The sequence below is a fragment of the Physella acuta genome, unplaced genomic scaffold, assembly GCF_028476545.2.
Source record: "Physella acuta isolate Inbredline_101_S28 unplaced genomic scaffold, ASM2847654v3 ptg001174l, whole genome shotgun sequence".
NCBI lineage: Eukaryota > Metazoa > Mollusca > Gastropoda > Physidae > Physella > Physella acuta.
In genome coordinates this window covers 268,167-290,685 of record NW_026732691.1, presented here as the reverse complement: position 1 = coordinate 290,685, position 22,519 = coordinate 268,167, and the positions used below count along the sequence as shown (strand labels likewise).

The following is a 22,519-nucleotide window of genomic DNA, read 5'->3' as shown; positions in this document are numbered from 1 at the left end:
ACAAAAAAGTCCCACGAGCGAGATACTTTCCAACAAACAAAAGACGACAGCAAACCGCTGTGAACTGTGTTGCACCTTGGTGCACTCTCGGGACTAAAACTAATATTATGTGGGGGGGGGGGGGGGAGTGTGTGATGGAATCTAGTATGGGGGAGTTGAATGTTTGGATGATTTTGATGGAGACTATTTTTGTATCGAGTTTAGCTTTGGGAGATTTTTAGTGTGGGAGGGTTTAGTTTGCGAGAATATAGTGTTGGAGAATATAGTGTGGGAGAATATAGTGTGGGGGAATTTAGTGTGAGAAAATCTAATGTGGGAGAATTTAGTGTGCGAAAATTTAGTGTTGGAGAATTTAGTGTGGGAGAATTTAGTGTGGGAGAATTTAGTATAGTGCTAATTCAACGTGTATTGCTAATTCAAAGTATAATAACGTGAAATTTGCGTTTACTTTTTGTAAAGAAAAATAATAAAATAGCAGGCTAAAATCTAGTTATTTCCTTTAATTTATCATTTTGTCTCCCTTTCTTTTTCACGTCATTATACGTAGGAACGACGCCCATCACTTAACCTAATTTCTAGGAAAATGTCTTTAATTTAAAAAAAACAAACAATTTTTTGGGGGTGTCTGTTCTATGTACATGTAATTGGCTTTTAGAGTGCTCACGCTTCGTGTGATGTTCGACTTACTACATCACTTTAACGTGACTTTGCCTTAACACTTTTTCCACGTGATCCTACTTTAGGGTAAAGTTTATCTTATTTTAGTTCGTAACGTGACACTGACATGACATTATTTTAACGTGATCCGATGTTAAATACTACTACGTCACTTTAAAGTAAATGTGGCGTATATACAAAGTACGGCGTGAGACTACATTTAACCTGATATAACTGACGTGATTCTTTTCGCGGTGATTATGTGATAAATAATTTGAGGCACAAAAATTAAATATAATTCTCAAATAGAATACAAGTTTGTTATACACTCGATAGGGGTCTGCGTGGTCGAAAAGTCTCCAGTTCGAACCCTCGGGCAAATGAGGCTCGTTAGCTGGGGACAGCTACTCTTCTAGGAGAGACAACTCCAAAATCAAGCAACTGCTATCTTGTAGTTTGTTCTTGGTTAGACAAAGGCTATGAAAGCAAAGAAAAAAAAAAGAAAAAAAGAAAAGCAGGCTGAAATCGGAATCATCGGCCTCAATGGCGCATAACAAGTTGACACGTATAGCCTACGTAATAGTGTTGGAGGGGATTCCATCCCACACTAAAATTAAGAACGAAGAAGAAGAGAAGTTACACATGATAAACTGATCACCACAAGAACCTTTCTTCATACTAGAATAAACCTAACAAAATCCTAACTTGAAGCTACTATAAACTAACATAAACCGAACTTGAATCTAGCATGTGGCTAATATGAACTTACCATTTAAGTCAAACCTAACATCAAATTTGAACCTATAATGAACCTACTTAAAGCGGAACATGTTATGAACATAACTGAATACTAGCAAGTTGCTTCATTGTACACCTTAATTGAACCTAACACGAATTACTAAATTGCACTCGATATTAAAATTACAAAAAGCTAATTAAACATAAACCTAACATGGCCCTAACACAAACCTGACATAAACGTATTATGAACCTAACATAAACCTATGAACCTACTGTACTTCCATATCCAGCTTTATTTTCCCACGGTTATAATAAAATGTTATACTGCTTGTGTAAACACACTCAAAACAGTCGCAATCATTAGTCGCGTGACCTCGCTCGACTTCATTGGGTTCTGTAAGGTCCATAGGTCCATCTTAGACTTAAATGGTCTCTTGGGTGACTTCTGTACACTCCCCCCCCCCTCCCCGCTCTACATTTTCCATATATATTTAAACTAGAAGTATATTGCAGTTGTTGTTAAATGGGCTATTTCTTTTGTTTTTCGCTTTTTGTTTACTTCAGGTTTTTGTTTTATAAAAATAGTTGGAAAAAAAAAACGAATACTCACACCTTAGGTCTAATTAAAGCTCCAATTAAACCACATACACTTATTCATACAGCAGCTAACTTTATTTTATCACATCTACCTCTTGTGTAAATATTCACATACGCAATTACTCAACCAGGTTCTAATTTATTTATTTAAATTGAATTCTTTACGCCAGCTCAACAAACAAAGCCGTTTACCATGTACGGGTTTAATGAATTCACTGGTATTTACAAACAAACTCTGCTGATAGAATCTGGTAATTTCAATAGATACGATCGTGAAATTAAATTAAATTAAAACCCCGTAGGGATTACAATATATCTCCAACATAGTTGTTTAAATTTAAAACTCAGACGAGGATTGCAGCGAGTAATTGATTACAACTTTGGGGAAATTGTGTATACAAATGTGTAACAAAGCTAGGATTTCGATTAACTTATCAATTTAGGTTTTAAAAAAGTAAAGTTAAACTTTAAAACACGACCTGTCAATTGGGTAGATGGAGTAGAGTTCACTTGTTTATGTGACAACGACATAAACGACTTAGTTATGTTGATTTTACTTTCCCGAAACTTCAGTAAGGTACCCGACATTTAAATTAAAAAAAAAAATAATGTGAATATTAGTGTGTATATTTAAATTTTAATATTTAATCGTTGTTCTATAGTTAAATGGGAGAGCTTGGCCTGAATAGGGAAATGGGTGTGTGAAAAAAGTACATTATATTGGCGCTTTTATTTTCATTTGACGGTAATACAGGGTGTCTGGTTATATTTAAATCCTCTTTCTTTCTTTAAAAAAATCAAGGCTATAAATGCAGCCGCCAAATTAAAGATATTAAATTTTAACTCAGTTTTTCAAACTTGATTTTTTATTTTTATTTTATTGCAAATCTCGCTTATTCTCGTGATTTAATCGAGAGGTTAGCTAACATCTCGTAGCGTATTGGGTTGGGGGGGGGGGGGGGGCTATTTAATGAGATTTAATGATTTTTGTATAGCGCATTTTGTTCTATTAGAGTGTATAGACCAGTTTTGTCACTTGAATTTGTTGACAAGTGAGTTTTTGAGTTTTGGCTTAATTTGATGACCTATAATTTTTTATATCTTATGATTTTAGGTGAGGTGACTTAAACTTAACTATCCTGACTTATGATATTCAGGTGACTTCATTTTAAATTTGGTGACTTGTTATTTAAGTTCTGCTGAATTTATTTTGACAATATTCCCGTTTTACTGAAAAAAAATATTTAAATATTACGCTGTATTAAGAGTGTAGGCGTGACCTAAGCGGTAGAGCGCTAGAGTTGTATCACGATTGTCTTGAGTTCGAAACCGGCTCCAAGTCGGTAGAATGTCCCTGAGTTCATCCAGCTCTGATGGGTTCCCAACTCATGTTAGGGGAAAATAAATGTCAAGAAACATGAATTGAGGCCTGAAATAGTTTAAAAGATAATTTCATTTTTGGAATAGATTCTAGAGAAGATAGAGTTTAAATCTTGATCTTAGCAACTTAGCCTCTACGTCTAGTTTTTGCGTAGATTTAGATCTAGTCTAGAACCATGTGTCTCCCCGTCCGTAGTTCATTAGCAAAATTTGGTGTGGGCTGATGAGTTGGCGGATGGTGTGTCCACGCAGATTGGCACGGCCGTTAGCTTGAATGACTACCTGCATGACTGTACTTGGTGTTGGTTGAGTCGAGAAAAGATCAGGGCTTTCTTCATCAGGCAGTTCAATTATGAGGGTTGTTGATTGATCGGTTGACTTCGCTGTATCTGAAAGGGATTGAGCCCGTGGTTTCATTAAGCCACCCGAACAGTAGTCCGGGTGGCTCCTCCTCCGGTCTCTCGACCAAGGGGGAACATCCAAGGGCGCAACCACTTTGCTGGCGGTGACAATTTTTTCAAATGTAGTCTTGGAGAATGACATTGGTGAAAATAAGGTGAGATGTAAGTATGTTTGTTTGTAATCGTGGATTACAAAGAAATACATAGAAGCTTAACGTAAATAAAAATATCTGAAGAAGTTTCAAGTGCCTAATAGTAATTTGTTAGTTTTCTCGGTATTAATATTAAAGTTGATTGATATAAGTAATTTCTAATTATTAGACTAACAGCTAACCATTACTAGAAGTTGGAATTAAAATTTTGTTATTAATCACCAAAGGTTTTAAATACGTTTATTTGATTTTAATTTTCTATAATTTATACCTATATTTATTTACTTGTTGTTGCTGAAAAATATATTATTATTTTCTCCATTTCTTTTTATCATTTAATTTTATTATTACCTCCCTTGAAAAAACTCAATATATGTTTCCTCCCTTAACAAAAAAGTTTCACGCGTGAGATATTTTGACTCAAACAAAAGACGAGAGCAAACCGCTGTTAACTATGTTACACCTTGGTGCACTCTCGGGACTAACATTAATATTCTGTGTCAGCGTTTAGTTCCATGTGGGGTGGGGGGGGGGGAGTGTGTGATGGAATCTAGTGAGGGAGAATTGAATGTTTGGGTGATTTTGGTAGAGACTATTTTTGTATCGAGTTTAGCTTTGGGAGATTTTAGTATGGGAGAGTTTAGTGTGGGAAAATTTAGTGTGGGAGAATATAGTGCGAGAGAATTTAGTGTCAAAGTATTTAGTGTGGGAGAATAAATGTTGGAGAATTAAGTAGAGAATTTAGTGCATCGGAATTTAGTGAGCGATAATTTATTTTCGGAGAATTTAGTGCGGGAAAATTTAGTGTGGAAGAATTTCGTGTAGGATAATTTAGTGTGGGAGAATTGAACGTGGGATAATTTAGTGGAGATTTTAGTGCGGCTCAATTTAGTGTAGAAGAATTCATTGTGGGAGAATTTAGTGTGAGAAAATGTAAGGTGGGAGCATTTAGCATGGGAGAATTTAGTATGGGAGAATTTAGTCAGTGAGAATTTAGTGTGGAAGAATTTAGTGTAGGATAATTTAGTGTGGGATATTCATTGTGGAAGAATTCATTGTGGGAGAATTTATTGTGGGAAAATTTAGTGTCGGTGAATTTAGTGCGGGAGAATTTAGTGTGGAAGAACTTAGTGAGCGATAATTTAGTGTCGGAGAATTTAGTTTGGCAGAATTTAGTCAGGTTAGAATAGGGTAGAATAGTCTCGAACTTAGGGGGGAGTGCGTGTGTGAGTTGATTTCACCCTACTGTGTAGTAACCCCCGTGTGTTATGTCTTGTAATCCCAAGGTCGAATGCGGCTTTTCTTTATAGTAATTTAAATAGCAGTGAATAATTTATTTTCTACTTTTTTATGAATTTTTAACAAGCTTTTATTTAATTCGCTTCCTCTGTCGTCAGTCATCAGTCGTCAGTCTAGATCGAAACACAGGAGTGAAAATTCGGACAGTTCTACTTGACCGATACGATTCACAGTTGGCTAGTGGGTCAAGACATGACAATGCAATCTGAAACTAAATTTAACTTATTTGGATGCCTAATTAATGTTTTATGAATTAATAAAATTTGGACCGAATTAGTAGGCATGTCTATCCAACCACACCACACGCGTCATCATGTTCAATAGCTGCGCCATCACGTTCAGTAGGCGCGCAATGGTTTTTAGTCATGTAACTCTATTGTAAATAAAACATGTAAAGTAGAGAAACAAAAATTCATAAAAAACGTTTTAATAACAAGCTTTTATGTAATAATGCACTAAAAAGTAGAAAAATAAATTATAGACTACTATTTAAATAACTAGAAAGAAAAGCGTGGGTGTCTTCTTTAACATTAGTAAAGGTATTTAATAGATACTAAAGTGACCCACGATTTTCTTTATAGTTATTTAAATAGTAGTCTATAATTAATTTTCTACTTTTTAGTGCATTATTACATAAAAGCTTGTTATTAAAACGTTTTTTTTATTAATTTTTTTAGTTGTGCACATAAAATAATTATTAATATGTGTGCATGGAGCCGAAGAGCCGCATCTTGACATCGAAAGAGCCTCATGCGGCTAGTGAGCCGTAGGTTGCCGACCCTGATCCATTACATAAACCTGCTGACATATTATGTGAGACTTCAGTAAATACGAAGGTATGATAAAAAAAAAATTAAATATTTTTATTTGCAATAAAACAAGTAACAACTTATTTAACAACTTATCTCACAGGAGATAAGTTAATAATAATAAATTACATGTCAAATATGTAATGGATGATATATTAAAAAAAATAATTAAAAAGGTGATACATGTATGAATAACAGATGTATGAAATACAAGGAGCTTGTCATGTTTGACAGCATAAAGGTTGATACAATAATGCAATTACAAGACAACAAACAGAAACTGTTTCATTCTGACAGAATGTTACATTGTATCGATGGTGTGGGCAGGGTCGTAGCAGTGTGTAGTCACATACACGGGGATGTATGTGTATCGGGGTGTAGGGAGTTGTGGGGTGGGCAGGGTCGTAGCAGTGTGTAGTCACATACACGGGGATGTATGGGTATCGGGGTGTAGGGAGTTGTGGGGTGGGCAGGGTCGTAGCAGTGTGTAGTCACATACACGGGGATGTATGGGTATCGGGGTGTAGGGAGTTGTGGGGTGGGCAGGGTCGTAGCAGTGTGTAGTCACATACAAGGGGATGTATGGGTATCGGGGTGTAGGGAGTTGTGGGGTGGGCAGGGTCGTAGCAGTGTGTAGTCACATACACGGGGATGTATGTGTATCGGGGTGTAGGGAGTTGTGGGGTGGGCAGGGTCGTAGCAGTGTGTAGTCACATACACGGGGATGTATGGGTATCGGGGTGTAGGGAGTTGTGGGGTGGGCAGGGTCGTAGCAGTGTGTAGTCACATACACGGGGATGTATGGGTATCGGGGTGTAGGGAGTTGTGGGGAGCCCCCATGCTCACGAAGGGTATCAAGAAAATCTTGCTTAGTGGTGTATGTCATAGTTGCTTTACATTCTTATAGTGATAGATCTATTAACAACTGTTGCTAGCAATAAAAGAAATTGCCGTATATGCAGTGGCGGAACTAGAAAAAAGGGCCACCCCGCAAAATATATATATATATATATATATATATATATATATATATATATATATATATATATATATATATATATATATATATATATATATATATATATATATATATATATATACCCTATATATTTTTTGGTGACATTTTTTATTCGTAAGAGCTTTTTATGAAGGATACATAAACATTTCTAGAAAACAACAAAGTGCGATAAAGCGATTCTTTTCAGTTCGAACACCCTTGCATCAAATTTATTTTATTACATTCACTGTTCTGTGTTCGGTGTTTCTTTTGTAGTCCATCTTAGAGTTAAAGTTAGGCTAAATATCATTTAGCAGCACATCTGAAACACGGGTAGCATTTGAAAAAAAAAAAGATATTTATATTAAAATACTTCTACTTACTATAAACGGTAAGATTAAATTTATTTCAAGAAGATGTAAGAGATAAAATATATAAAAATGTATGACATATTCAAATGTAAAAAGCACACAATAAACCCATACGTTGTAGTTTTACTTTATGTATCAAGTCACAGAGAGACGGACAGACGTAAAAAGCCAATTACAAAGTAATAACGATTATAGAAAACAGCTTTGTTATAACAAAAAACATGTATAAATTATCTTCATTTCGCACCCCAGATACATGAGACATACGAAATAGGGTCCATTAATTTAAATTATCTCGGGATATATAGGAGGGGTGAGAGTGTGTTCAGCATTATGCCCAGCCGCTGTTTTTTTGCCTAACGCTAATCAGTGGAGTGGCGTGGTCTAGCGGCAGAACGCACGCTTGACGCCCTAGATGTCCCGGCTTCTTTACTTTTTATTATATTCATGCAAGAAAACGCTGGTTTGCATGAATATGTTGACCCGAAGATCGTCAGCACTCTAGATAACAACTTCTTCACCTCACTTTACTATCCTGGGAGACTATTCCATGCGTCACATATTAGTGCCTCAACTCGCAGCATATCTTTTAGAGTCGTCCTTTTGTGCAGCGTAACGTGCATGTTTTACTGGACCTCCAATTCTCCTAACTTGCTCGTGATTTCCGTGAACTTACCACTCCACAAATATTTGGTTGTCAAATCCAGGAACCTCTTCATAACGTTTGAGATCGTAGAAAACTCCGGAAGACCTTTAGAACTGACCGGTCCGAATTTTCCCTACATCACATCAATCACTCAGAAAACGGGCTATAAACAAAAAACAACATTGAACAACAAGAACAACAATTTCTCTAAAATTAGCGTTACTTTTTAAACGTAAGCACTACACATAACAGCTAATCACTAATTAATTAAGCATGAATATTCTCAATGTTTTTGAAAACCTAAGTGAAGCTAGGCAGCATGCCTAGTTCTAATAGAATAGCGAGTGTTTATTGTTTATATTTATTATGATATCGTTCATTACCGAGTGTTGCAGAACAACATTTTAATGAGTTCTGAAAATAAGTGATTATTTATATGTGTGCATTGAGCCGTTGGTTGTCGAACCAGATACATTACATTTTGCTAAAAAAAAAAAAATCTTTTTTTTTTACAAGTTTAATAGAACTCCTTCCACTGTGTGGATAGGTTGCATGTTAAAAAATTACAATGTAATACATAGAATTGCATTAAAAAGATTTACAATGTCTTGATATCCCTTCTGATTTCTTTGTTCCATTTTTCCATGTTTCTTTGATTTCTTTGTTCCGTTTTCTTGGTTCCATTTGTTTCTTTTGATTTCTTGTTTTTGTTTCCGGTTTGCTATGACATAAAGTACAGGACAATGCAACATGATCGCTTCTCTGTTTTTGGCCGTGCTTCTTGCGATTAATACAGTCTTGGTTGGGTAGTTGTTGATTCTTAGTTGGTAGTTGTAGTTTGAGAATGTCAATGAGAGATATTCTGTTATTGAAAGGGCGAGCTTGTGTCTTGTCGTTTATGGTAGAGTTGATCGAATGTTGTAGAACTTGGAGAGGGTTGACGAGAGTTTATGGATGATTACACGTGAGATGTTTTGAGTATTTGATCGTTGAGGGATGACGAGATGACATGGTACTGGATGTCGTTAATGGATGTTGGCGTTGATCGAATGGAGTGGAGCTTAAGGTGGGCGAGATGACGTAGAGGAATGATTAGTTTTCGTGATATTGCTGAGATGAGGATTGTAGATGTGAGGGATTTGAGCTTGGTCTAGTAGTTGAAATGGGTAGAGTGAAGGTGTTGACGATTGTTTCTTTTTGGGTGAGTTGAGCTGGTATTGGAGAGATGGTTAGTTCATTTGCTGGTAGATTCTATATGACGGACCCTCCCACCTAAGACGACCCCTGGCCTAAGCTTTTTCTTTTTCTTTTTTTTTTTCTTGGTTCCATTTGTTTCTTTCTTGATTTTGTTTCTGGTTTGCTATGACATAAAGTACAGGACAGTACAAACATGATCGCTTCCCTGTTTTTTGGCCTTTCTTCTTGTGCTTGATACGCTCTTGGTTTGATAATGGTTTATTCTTTGTTGGTAGTTGTACTTGGTGAGAGCGAGTTTGGTGTCTTGACGTTGATGGTGGAGTTGGTCGAATGGTGTAGAACTTGGAGAGGGTGGTTGAGGTAGTGTTCTTGCGTTGAGGTGAGGCATGATGCGCATGGTGGTAGAGTTGTTCGATGAATTGAAGCTTGGGGAGATGAGTTGGGTGGGTTCTTGTGTTGAGAGATCTTTCGAGGTGGGTTGCTTTGAAGTATTGTTCATTGTGATTTGAAGAGGGGTAACGTGAGGTAGTCGAGTAATTGAGTTGGGCGAGGTGACGTTGAAGAGTGAAGTTTGCTGATGTTGCTGAGTCGATGGTTTTGAGCTTGGTGAAGTGATGAGCGAGGTAGAGCTGTTGGCGATTGTTTATTTGAGTAGATGATCTTGAGAGATGGTTAGTTGATTTGCTAGTGTTTTGACGGAAGCTTCCCACCTAAGATTTCTCCTAGGTGGGTGTCGTCAGAGTGTTAGTGAGTTTGTTGGGAGCGAGGTAGATACGTTTGACGTAGTAGATGCGTTCGATTTGTTGAGCGAGGTAGTTGCGTTTGACGTAGTAGATGAGTTCGAGTTGTTGGCGATAGACAGACCTCCCACCTAAGATTTCTCCTAGATGGGTGTCGTCAGGCTGAAAAATAAAAGATTGAAAAGTTAGCCACTCGTACATTTGAAGCCACCCAATACAAGTACTGGGTGACTCATCTCGAGAGCGTGTGCGTTCGAGGGATGTGTGGGAGCAACCCCACAGCGGTCGTTGGCGAGATTTGCGTGAGTTAGAGTAGTAGATTTGACCGCCTCTCGGCCCCGGCAGCCAGCCCTAAAAAGGGCTGACCAACCAAATGGCTAAGATCCGTGTAGATCCATAACAGATACTACACTTTGATCTTAGCCAAAAGGCCGAGAAGCGATCTTCTGGCCTAAGCAAACAAATTAAAGCTAGCCTTTAGATACTCAAGGTGAACGTCTAATAGAGAATTTTCTCGGTATTAATATTACAGCTGCCTGATATAAGTGACATCTAATTATTCGATTAACAATTACCAATTAATATGTGTTGTAATTAAAATTTTGTTATTAATCATCAAAAATTTTAAAAAATATTTTTATAGTTTAATATTCTATAATATACACTAACGTTAGTTTACTTGCTTTTGCTTAAAAATATATTTTTTTTTTTTCATTTCTTTTTATCGTTTAATTTGATAATTACCTCCCTTTAAAAGAAAACAATGTTAGTTTTCTCCCCTAACAAAATAGTTCAAAGCGCGAGTTATTTTGACTTAAACAAAAGACGAGAACTGTGTTACACCTTGGTGCTCTCTCGTGACTAACACTAATATTCTGTGTCAATGTTTAGTTCCATATGGTGTGGGGGGGGGGGGGGGAGGTGTGTGATGGAATCTGGGGGGTTTGAATGTTTTGGTGATTTTGGTGGAGACTATTTTTGTATCGAGTTTAGATTTGGGAGATTGTGCGATCATTATGGTGTGGGAGAGTTTAGTGTGGGAGAATATAGTGTGGGAGAATTTAGTGTGGTGGGATTAGTGGACGCATTTTGTGTGTGGTGGGATTAGAAGACTCATTATTTATCTGGGTGGGATTATTGGACGCATTTTGCGTGTGGTGGGATTAGTGGAAGCATTTCAGATTTTCTTCACATAGTTTTATTTAATACGTTACGTATAGTGTATTGCCAATTCAAAGTATACAACGCGAAATTTGAGTTTAATTTTTGTAAAAAAAAATTATTAAATTACAGGCTAAGATCTAGTTATTTCCCTTTAATGTATTAGTTTGTCTCCCTTTCTGTTCCACGTCATTATTCGTAGGAACGACGCCCATCAAGTGACCTCATTTCTAGGAAAATGTCTTTAATTAGAAAAAAACACATTATGTTTTGGGGTGTCTGTTCTCTTTACATTTAATTGGCTTTTAGAGTGCTCACGCTTCGTGTGATGTTCGACTTACTACATCACTTTAACGTGATCTTGCCTAAACATTTTTTCCACGTGATCCTACTTTAGGTTAAGTTTAACTTATTTTAGGTCGTAACGTGACACTGACATGACATTATTTTAACGTGATCCGATGTTAAATACTACTACGTCACTTCGTGGTATCACCCCCCACCACCGCCCATAGATAACAAAGTATATATATATATATATATATATATATATATATATATATATATATATATATATATATATATATATATATATATATATATATATATATATTTGTGTGCATAGGCCTACATAAGCGTATGATTTAAATATATGCCTCATACGCTTACATGTATATTTATAAGCTTTAATCACTGCAGACTTAATAGTAACGATGTGTATCTATAGTCTGTTAATAATACAGTTGGATGTAGCATTTTTTCTCTACAGTTAGCACTTTTACGTCATTGTGTCACCCCCCCCCCCCCCCCTCAAACCCTTGTAATAATTGCCACTTTTTACGTAAAAGATTATTTAACTTTAATTAATCATTAAAGGAACTGGCAAATAGTATTTTTCTTCTGTACATCTTGCAATTTTTGGCCTTGGTGTTACCCCTCCCCCGAACGCTGTCACCCGGTGCGCCCCGCACCCATCGCCCGTCCTCGCTACGCCTCTGTTATTAAATAATATATAATATCATTAGCTTGTGCGCTCCTTGGTTTTATTTTATCATCAAGATTTTAATTACTTTTCACCTATGTTTTAATATGCAAATGACGAGTCGATTGTTTACTTTTTATTATATTCATGTAAGAACACGCTGGCATGCATGAATATGTTGACCCGAAGATCGTCAGCACTCCAGATATCAACTTCTTCACCTCATTTTACTATCCTGAGAGACTATTCCATGCGTCACATATTAGTGCATCAACTCGCGGCAATTCTAGTATTCCGGCTAACTCAGTGGTCCGGCTAACTCAGTGGTCCGGCTAGTTCCGTGATCCGGTTTACTAAGTGTTCCGGCTAAGAGGTTCCGCTAAGTGTACCGGCTTCCAGGTCCGGCTATTCTGCCACGTGTCAAAAAGATCCGGTTACCAACCTTGTTACCATCGCGCTGATTGTGTTTCTCACCCGGCTGGTCAATGATTGATGCACGTGCTACTGGGATGTACTCACGCCGCGCTGATCCGTGTACCCGTACGAATGCCCTCTAGAGAGCGATTGGTAATTTTTTGTGTTAAGACCTGCTGAAGAAGGGAGAGGTGGGGGTGGGGTGAAGTGGGGGTGAAATGCCCACAGATTATTAGTGTGAGTACCGAGAGTGCACCATGGTGTAATAAGTTCACAGCGGTTTGCTGTCGTCTTCTGTTTCTGTCAAAATATCTCGCGCGTAGAACTTTTTTGTCAGGGGAAATTACAAACCATAATTTAATTAAGGGGAGGTAATTATATAATTAAACGATAAAAAAAAAGAAAAAACAATTAATACATATTGAAACAAAAACAAGTAAACAAGCGTTAGTATTAATTATAAAAAAAAAACTACAAGGAAATTATTTAAAACTCTAGGTGATTAATAACAAAATGTTAATAACAACTCCTAGTAATTGTTAGTTACTAATCTAATACTAAGTAGTCAATAGTATCAACCAGCTGTACTATTAATACCAAGAAAACTTGTTAGACTGTACTGCAAGTAATGCGATAATTCTAGCATTTATAACTGTTTCCCAGTACTTGAATTGTATTTTCTGTTTTTCAGCTTTACGACACCCACCCTGGACAGGGGTTGGCAACCTGCGGCGCGAGCCGCATGCGGCTCCTTGATGTCAAATGCGGCTCTCCAACTCCTTGCACAAATATTAATAATTGTATTAATTCCTTTTCGAAACTCATAACAAATATTATACTCTAAAAGCAACTTTAAACAGGATTAAAAAAAAACTGAGAATATATGAGGTAGAAAGTATACGGACAACTGACACCCGCGTGGACAACAGGCCCAGCCCCACAGCCATGCTGAGGAAAGCACAGTGCCAACAATTTCATGCTTTTAAATAACAAATCAAATTTATTTACCTAAACCTAATCAGGGGCGTAGTAAGGGGGGGGGGGGGGGGGGGGGCAGGGACATATATCCCCGCGCGCCGACCTTAGGGGGCGCCAAAATGGGTTGGAAAAACAAATTGAAAGTTTGAAGGGGTTGCATATCGAAAGTATGAGGAGAGGGGTTGCAAATCGAAAGTTTGTCCACGGGTGACGGGAAGTGCCGCTACGCCTCTGATCCTAATCTAATACCATAATAGTAAGATAATAGTAAAATAATAACGTGGCTGTTTATAAACTTTGAAATTGTGTAAATTGTAACTTTTGGCTCTTCCGCCTTAAAAGGTTGCCGACCCCTGATCTAGGACAGGGGTCGGCAACCTTTTGAGACGGAAGAGCCAAAATTTACAATATACCAAATTTCCAAGTTTTTAAAGAGCCACTAACATTTTTATTTCAATATTATTATTTTGATAAGGAATAGGCATATATATATATATATATATATATATATATATATATATATATATATATATATATATATATATATATATATATATATATATATATATATGTGTATATATATATATATATATATATATATATATATATATATATATATATATATATATATATATATATATATATATATATATATATATATTTAAATAAATAGATTTAAATATGAAGTATTATTCATATACGTGTCGAATCTGTTCCTCCACCCTACACTGGACGAACCATTGCCAGCAAACGCCTTCAGACACACCACTGCAGGAAGACCCAACAGCACAACCAACAACGCCAGCAAAAACAACGCAGCAGACAACCCCAAAACCAGCACCACGATCAACTGTAAAATCAACAACGCCAATTACAACAGGGATCGCAATACAGCCAGTCATTTCCTTTCCCTAAAGCCCATGTCATGAACACATCTGAATCAACGGTCTTGTAGACGCCAACATCTGACCATGGCAAAACAGCACAACAGCCAGTAACAAGCATGTATGCAGTCACCACCCAGATCTCGACACCAGAGAAAGAAACTTCCGGCCCTCAAATCTCACTACAACAAACAATCGTGGAAACATCAACAGCAAACAATCGTGGAAACATCAACAGCAAACAATCGTGGAAACATCAACAGCAAACAATCGTGGAAACATCAACAACAAACAATCGTGGAAACATCAACAGCAAACAATCGTGGAAACATCAACAGCAAACAATCGTGGAAACATCAACAATAAACAATCATGGAAACATCAAAAACAAACAATCGGTGAAACATCAACAACAAACAATCGTGGAAACATCAACAACAAACAATCGTGGAAACATCAACAACAAACAATCGTGGAAACATCAACAACAAACAATCGTGGAAACATCAACAATAAACAATCGTGGAAACATCAACAACAAACAATCGTGGAAACATCAACAACAAACAATCGTGGAAACATCAACAACAAACAATCGTGGAAACATCAACAACAAACAATTGTGGAAACATCAACAACAAGCAAGCGTGGACACAACAACATCAAACAATCGTAGAAACATCAACAACAAACAATCGTGGAAACATCAACAACAAACAATCGTGTAAACATCAACAACAAACAATCGTGGAAACATCAACAACAAACAAGCGTGGAAACATCAACAACAAACAATCGTGGAAACATCAACAACAAACAATCGTGGACACAACAACATCAAACAATCGTGGAAACATCAACAACAAACAATCGTGGAAACATCAACAACAAACAATCGTGGAAACATCAACAACAAACAATCGTGGAAACATCAACAACAAACAATTGTGGAAACATCAACAACAAACAATCGTGGAAACATCAACAACAAACAATTGTGGAAACATCAACAGCAAACAATCGTGGACACATCAACAGCAAACAATCGTGGACACATCAACAGCAAACAATCGTGGACACATCAACAGCAAACAATCGTGGAAACTTCAACAACAAACAATCGTGGAAACATCAACAACAAACAATCGTGGAAACATCAACAACCAAGAGGAAGAAAGAGGACAGCCCAGAACCGGAGAAAACATCAAAAGCAGCTAAAGTTAATGAAGGTGACAACGAGTCAGCAGCCAACACCCCGTTTTAGCTCTTGTAAAAGCTCGTTAACATAAAGTGTTTTAAACATGTTTTTTCCCCTTACTATTTAGTCTTAGATATATGGCTAAGAAAAACACTGCTATACAAGTAACGTAATAAGTCACATGATCCGAAGGTTGATTATAGACCACACCCTGAAGGGCAACAATCTGACCCGCGAGAAAGATTGAAGAAATGTACACTGGATGTCTTGACAGAAGAAATGTTCTGGATGTCTGGACAGAAGAAATGCGCTTTCTTTTTCCAGAGTTTCTTCCAGACTTCTCTACCGCCCGCCCCCCCCCCCCCTCCCACGAACAAGATGTAATTTATACAGGGGTGGGGGGGGGTCACTGGTGAAAGTATATACTTACTATAAAAATTTTATTTCGTTCGCGGTAGGCGAAGGTGGTGGGGGGAGCCTCTGATCCCCACACCTGAATCAATCCCGAACACACACACTCACACACACACACAACATGCGTCCACTAATCACACCCTACACACAACATGCGTCCATTAATCCCCCTTCCCCCCCCCCCCCCCCAAAACAAACACGCCCCTACTGATTCACCAATGCAAATCATTTGCATTGCCTACACTACAACACAACACAATCATTTCGCCCTCACTAAATTTTCCCACACTAAATTCTACCAAACTAAATTCTAACACACTAAATTATCGCCCACTAAATTTCGTTCGCCGTAGACCAGGGGTTCCCAACCCTGTGCACGCGGGCTCCATGGCGCCCTCTGAACGATTCGCATGTGCCCGCCTCTCACTATTCGACAGAGACAGAATTTTTTTTCATAAACATTATTTTAAAATATGATTTATTTTTATTCATTAGTTACAGTTATAATTTTTTTGGCTGCCTAGGTTTATAAATATAAGACCTTAAGAATGATATTTTGCTCAAATCCTTTATGTCAGAGGACTTTTGGAATACAGTGGATAGAGAAAAGTTCCCATTGTTGAAAAAATCATATAAAATTGAATCATTTTTCGATTCGACAAATTTATATGTGAACCATTGTTTTCAAACATGAACTTAATAAAATCAAGATATAGTCTAGAACTCGACTCACCGATGAGCATCTTTATGATTGTCTGTTAACATGATTATCGTCATACGCTCTTAATTATAAAGCTCTGGCCAATGAAATGCAATGCCAAAGATCACATTGACTTTATTATATTTTTAATTAAATGTTTTCTTTGTATTAATGTGTTTTGTTTACTTTCTTTACGTTTTGTAAATACATTTCTCTGTGTGTATGCAATTTGAAAAAAAAATCCTAAATAATTTTATTATTTTGAAACATTTTTGTTTATTATTTATTAATACATTATGACTTTAAGAAAATAAGAAAATAAATTATGGGAAAATGACAAGTTATGGAAGGAGTTTGTCGATTTAAAATAGGTGGTGCCCGCCACCCTACCGATATTTTAGAATGTGCTCTAGAGTAAAAAAAAGTTGGGAACCCCTGCCGTAGACGAAGGTGGGGGGGGGGGGGGTGGAGCCTAAGAAGAAACTCTGATCCATATTCCTGAATTAATCCAGAACACAAACACACACACACAAAATGCGTCCACTAATCCCACACTCACACAAAATGCGTCCATTAATCCCCCTTTCCCCGCAAACCAAACCCAACCCTACTGTTACCTAAAACCCTCACTCAACTAACATATCCACAGTAAACCCCCCACACCAACAGTAGATATAATTGTACACACACCAATGCAAATCATTTGCCTTGCATACACCACAACGCAACACAATGATTTCGCCGACACTAAATTCTGCCAAACTAAATTCTCCGACACTAAATTATCGCTCATTAAATTCTTCTGGAAATCATCCTCACTGCAGCAGAGAACTAAAATAAGGATCTATAAGTCAAATGTACGTTCTGTACTCCTCTATGCTGCAGAGTCATGGAAACTAAACAAGAAAGGAGAGAGCCGACTCAGCGTCTTTGAAAGAAGATCCCTCCAACGTATCCTCAGAATAAAGTGGGACGACAAAGTCCCGAACAAGGAAATATGGCAAATGACAGGATTAAACGACATTGTTTCAGAAGTTCGAATGAGGAGATGGAGATGGCTGGGCCATGTCCTACGCATGAGCAAAAGAAGACTCCCCAACATGGCGCTGAAGTGGAACCCACCCGGAAAGAGAAAGAGAGGAAGACCACTGGGAACATGGAGGAGAGAGATGGAATAAGAAGTGCAGGCTACTGGCAAGACCTGGCATGAATTAAAGTGGCTCGCCCAAGACAGAGTGGAATGGCGGAGATTTGTTGCTACCCTATACTCCACAGGGAGTTATGAGGATTAAGTAAGTAAATTCTTCCACACCAAATTCTCCCGCACTAAATTCTCCCAGAGTGCATTCTCCCACACTAAATTCCTCCGCGCTAAATTCTTCACTAAATTCTCCCACATTTAATTTTCCCACACTAAATTATCTTACACTGAATTCCTTCAAACTAAATTCTCTCACATTAAATTCTCCCGCACTAAATTTTCTCACACTAAATTCTCGCACACTAAATTCTCCGATACTAAATTCTCCCGCACTAAATTCTCCCACACTTAATTCTCGCACACTAAATTCTCCCACATTAAATTTTCTCTAAATGCTCCTACACAAAATTTTCCCACACAAAATTATCCCACACTAATTATCCACCAAAATCACACAAACATTCAACTCCCCTATATTAGTTTCCATCACACACTCCCCCCCCCCCCCCCCCTCCCCCACCCCACCCCACATTGGAACTAAAGACTGACACAGAATAGTAATGTTAGTCCCGAGAGTGAACCAAGGTGTAACACAGTTCACAGCGGTTTGCTTTCGTCTTTTGTTTTAGTCTAAACATCTCGCTCGTGGAGAAATATGGTTTTTAGGGGAGAAAACAAACATTGGTTTTTATTAAAGGGCGGTAATTATAAATTTAAACGATAAAAAGAAGAGGAAAAAATAATAATATATTTTAAAGCATAAACAAGTAAACAAACGTTAGTATAAATTATAGAAAATTAAATTACAAAAAATAGTTTAAAACATTTGGTAATTATTAACAAAATGTTATTCACAACACCTAGTAATTGGAAAATGTTAATCGAATAATTAGAAGTCACTTATATCAAACAGCTTTAATATTAATACCTAGACAATTTTAATAAAATAGATGTAATGGCACTTTTAGCTGCGTGTTTTTTTTTATTCGCGTACCGTCCCAAAGTCCACCCAACTTTAACCAGAACCTCAAACTCCAAGATAGATACCACCTTATCAACAAAAAGTGAGCTCAGCCCCACAGAACAAGGAAAAATAACCAAAGAACAAAAACGCGCAGATTTAACCTACGATCACACGCCATGTAATTTCTGCACCCCCCAATTCAGATCACCTAAAGTAGCGGGAAAACATGAGGACACAGTACACACACAATTCAAACAATGCACCATCTGCACAGATAAAAAAGTGCATACTGACATATGTTGGCCCTACTACAAAGCTCATAACGATGAAACTATATGTATACAATGTCATGTAAAACTGCTCTTGTTGCCTACCCTTGTTCGATTGGGGAAGCAGCAAGAGAGGACCACTATTAAACACAAAAAAAAAAAAATAATCTATACTGAATACGCCGACTCAATCAACAACATTAAAACATACTTCAAACTAGTCGACACATAGAGAGCGCAATTCCACACTCAATACAAACCACCCACGGAAGTATCACTTTTGGGAATAGATTCCGTCTAGACAGAATTTACGCCCCAGTGAACATGAAAATCAACAAAGTAGAACACCTTTTCTCAACACTACAGTTTAGCGACCATACAGCAGTTCTGACAACTTTAAACAACGAACAAACACAAAACAAACAAACACATAACACATACTGAAAACTCAATAATTCACTATTACTAGACGAGCGCTACATCAAAACTATAAAAGACATAATACAATTTTACACGCAGTCATCACCAAATTTTAACAAAATCCAACATTGGGAAGTTTTAAAGCAAGACATTAAGCGGATATTTATTCAGTATGCATGTAGCATTAATAGCGTTAGGGCCCACATAGAAACTAAACTAGAAAAACAACTAAGTATGCTTAAGGGAAAAAACAATAACAAAGAACAAATAGACTCAATAGAAACGGAACTTTCGAAAATACAAGAATATAAATATAGAGGGACACAAATCAGAAGCAACATAGAGCAGATAGGCTCGGAAAACCAAACACACCACACTCTCATACTAGAACAAAGCATACAAAGATCAAAACAAATGAAACATATAATGGACGAAAACAACCAAGAGACGACTGAACCAAGAAAGATTTTAAAATCGACCCGCGCATTTTATTTAAATTATCTTCATAATCTTTTCCCCTTCGTGTCCAATACACAAATGGCAGATAAATTAAAGATTGTGTTTCAAGCTTCTCGACATACAGGGAGATAATGTGGTCAGTACTAAGCCTATCCGCCTTAGTTACCTAAGGTGCGTCAGGTACCCATCAGAGCTGGATGAACTCACGGAGCCCAACAGAACTGAGTCCGGAACTCGAGACATTCGGACTAGCAGTAGAAAGCTTTGTGTTAAGTATTATAGCTTAAAAAGTGTACACTTACTTTTGTAATTTAGCGCCTGTGAAAGCTGGTTACTATATAGAGTGTTTGACATGTTTTTCCCCTACTATTTAGTCTTTTAATAGAATAGCGAGTGTTTATTGGTTATATTTATTATTATATTGTTCATTAGTGAGTGTTGCAGACTAATATTTATGATTTTTAAATATTAACAAATAATATTTATTAATATTTGTGCACGGAGCTGAAGAGCCGCATCTTGGCATAAAAAAAGAGGCATGCGGCTCGCGAGCCGCAGGTTGCCGACCCCTGCTGTAGGCCTATCTGTCAAAATATCTCGCGCGTACAAGTTTTTTGTCAGGGGAAAAAACAAACAATAATTTTGTTGAAGGGAGGTAATTATAAAATTAAACGAAAAAAAAACAGAATAGAAAAAAAATATATATATATAATATAATATAAACAAAAAATATACATAAGCATTAATTATAAAAAAATTAAATTACAAGAAATGTAATCAAACCTTTAGGTGATTAATAACAAAATGTTAATTACAACTCCTAGTAATTGTTAGTTGTTAACACAAAAACTAGTAGTCTCTATTCTCAACCAGCTGTAATATTAATACAAAGAAGATATATTTAAATTCGTTGCATAGTGATCATGACAATAGCGTGTTCTATAAACTGTATTAACTGAAAAATCTGTATTACTCAGACCACCTATGTCTTGTAACAGATTGGTAAAGAACAGGGTCGGCAACCTGCGGCTCCCTTAACGTCCAGGTGCGGCTCTCCAGCTCCTTGCACAAATACTAATAGATATATAATTTAATTTTTGCTGGACGGTGGGGGTACGAGTCTACCCTGCGTTCAGTGGGATGGAAGATAAGCCTGGTGAGAACCAAAGGATAGAAGCGAACGATGCAAGTTATTCAAACCGATATCCAAACCACACCCAAAAGGACACCCCCACCCCCTCAACCAACCTTAATCCATACACCTCCACTCAACTTACCCACATTAAACCCAATCACACGTAGATTTATTTATATACACACAAACACTCAAATAACTTCCTTTGTCTACACTACAACACAATATACTCATTTCTTCCACATCTAATTCTCCTACACAAAATTGTCCCGCACTAAATTCTCCCACACTAAATTCCCCCACGCTAAACTCCCACACACTAAATCCCCAGAATATTAGTGTTAGTCCCGAGAGTGCACCAAGGTTTAACACAGTTCACAGCGGTTTGCTCTCGTCTTTTTTTTTTTTGAGTCAAAAATCACGCGCGTGGAACTTTTTTGTTAAAGGATAAAACAAATATTGAGTTCTTTTCAATGGAGGTATTTATAACATTAAACGACAAAAAGAAATTGAAAAAAAAATAATATATTTTCAAGCAAAAACAAGTAAACAAACGTTATTATAAATAAAAGAAAATTGTATAGGTTTATGTTAGGCTTATGTCAGGTTTATAGGTTTATGTTAGGTTGAAAAGTTTATGTTAGATTCAAAGGTATATGTTAGGTTCATGATAGGTTCAATGGTATATGTTAGTCTCATGATAGGTTCATGATAGGTTCAATGGTATATGTTAGTCTCATGATAGGTTCATGATAGGTTTATATCAGGTTCATGGTAGGTTCATATTAGGTTTGTGTTAGGCTCATAGTAGGTTTATGTAAGGTTTATAGGTTTATGTTAGGTTTATGTTTGGTTTATGTTATGTTCATAGGTTTATATTAGGTTTATAGGTTTATGTTAGGTGCATATGTTTATGTAAGGTTTATAGATTTATGCTGGGTTCATAAGTTTATGTAGGGTTCACGTTAGGTTTATGTTAGGTTTGTGTTAGGTCCATGTTAGGTTTACGATTAATTCAAGTTAGGTTCTTGTTACTTTAATATCGAGTGCAATTTAATAATTCGTATTACGTTCAATTAAGGTGTAAAATTAAGCAACTTGCTAGCATTCAGGTAAGTTCATAACAAGTTCATGTTAGGTTCATGTTAACTCCGCTTTTAGGCCATTGGTAGGTTCATTAAACGTTCAAATTAGGTTCAAATTAGGTTCAAATTAGGTTCAAATTAGGTTCATGTTAACTCCTCTTTTAGGCCATTGGTAGATTCATTATAGGTTCAAATTACGTTCAAATTAGGTTCATGTTATGTTTGACTTAGATTATAATTTCATATTAGCCACATGCTAGTTTCAAGT

The 22,519-nt window shown here is 36.9% G+C and overlaps 1 protein-coding gene and 1 pseudogene across 1 annotated transcript in view; both read right to left on the bottom strand.

Annotated features, from left to right (window-relative positions):
- LOC131956752 (uncharacterized) overlaps positions 1-22,519 on the bottom strand; it is a 330,429-nt gene that overhangs the window by 103,228 nt on the left and 204,682 nt on the right. The gene's annotated exons all lie outside the window — the stretch shown is intronic.
- LOC131956767 (uncharacterized) lies at positions 10,271-10,430 on the bottom strand (annotated as a pseudogene).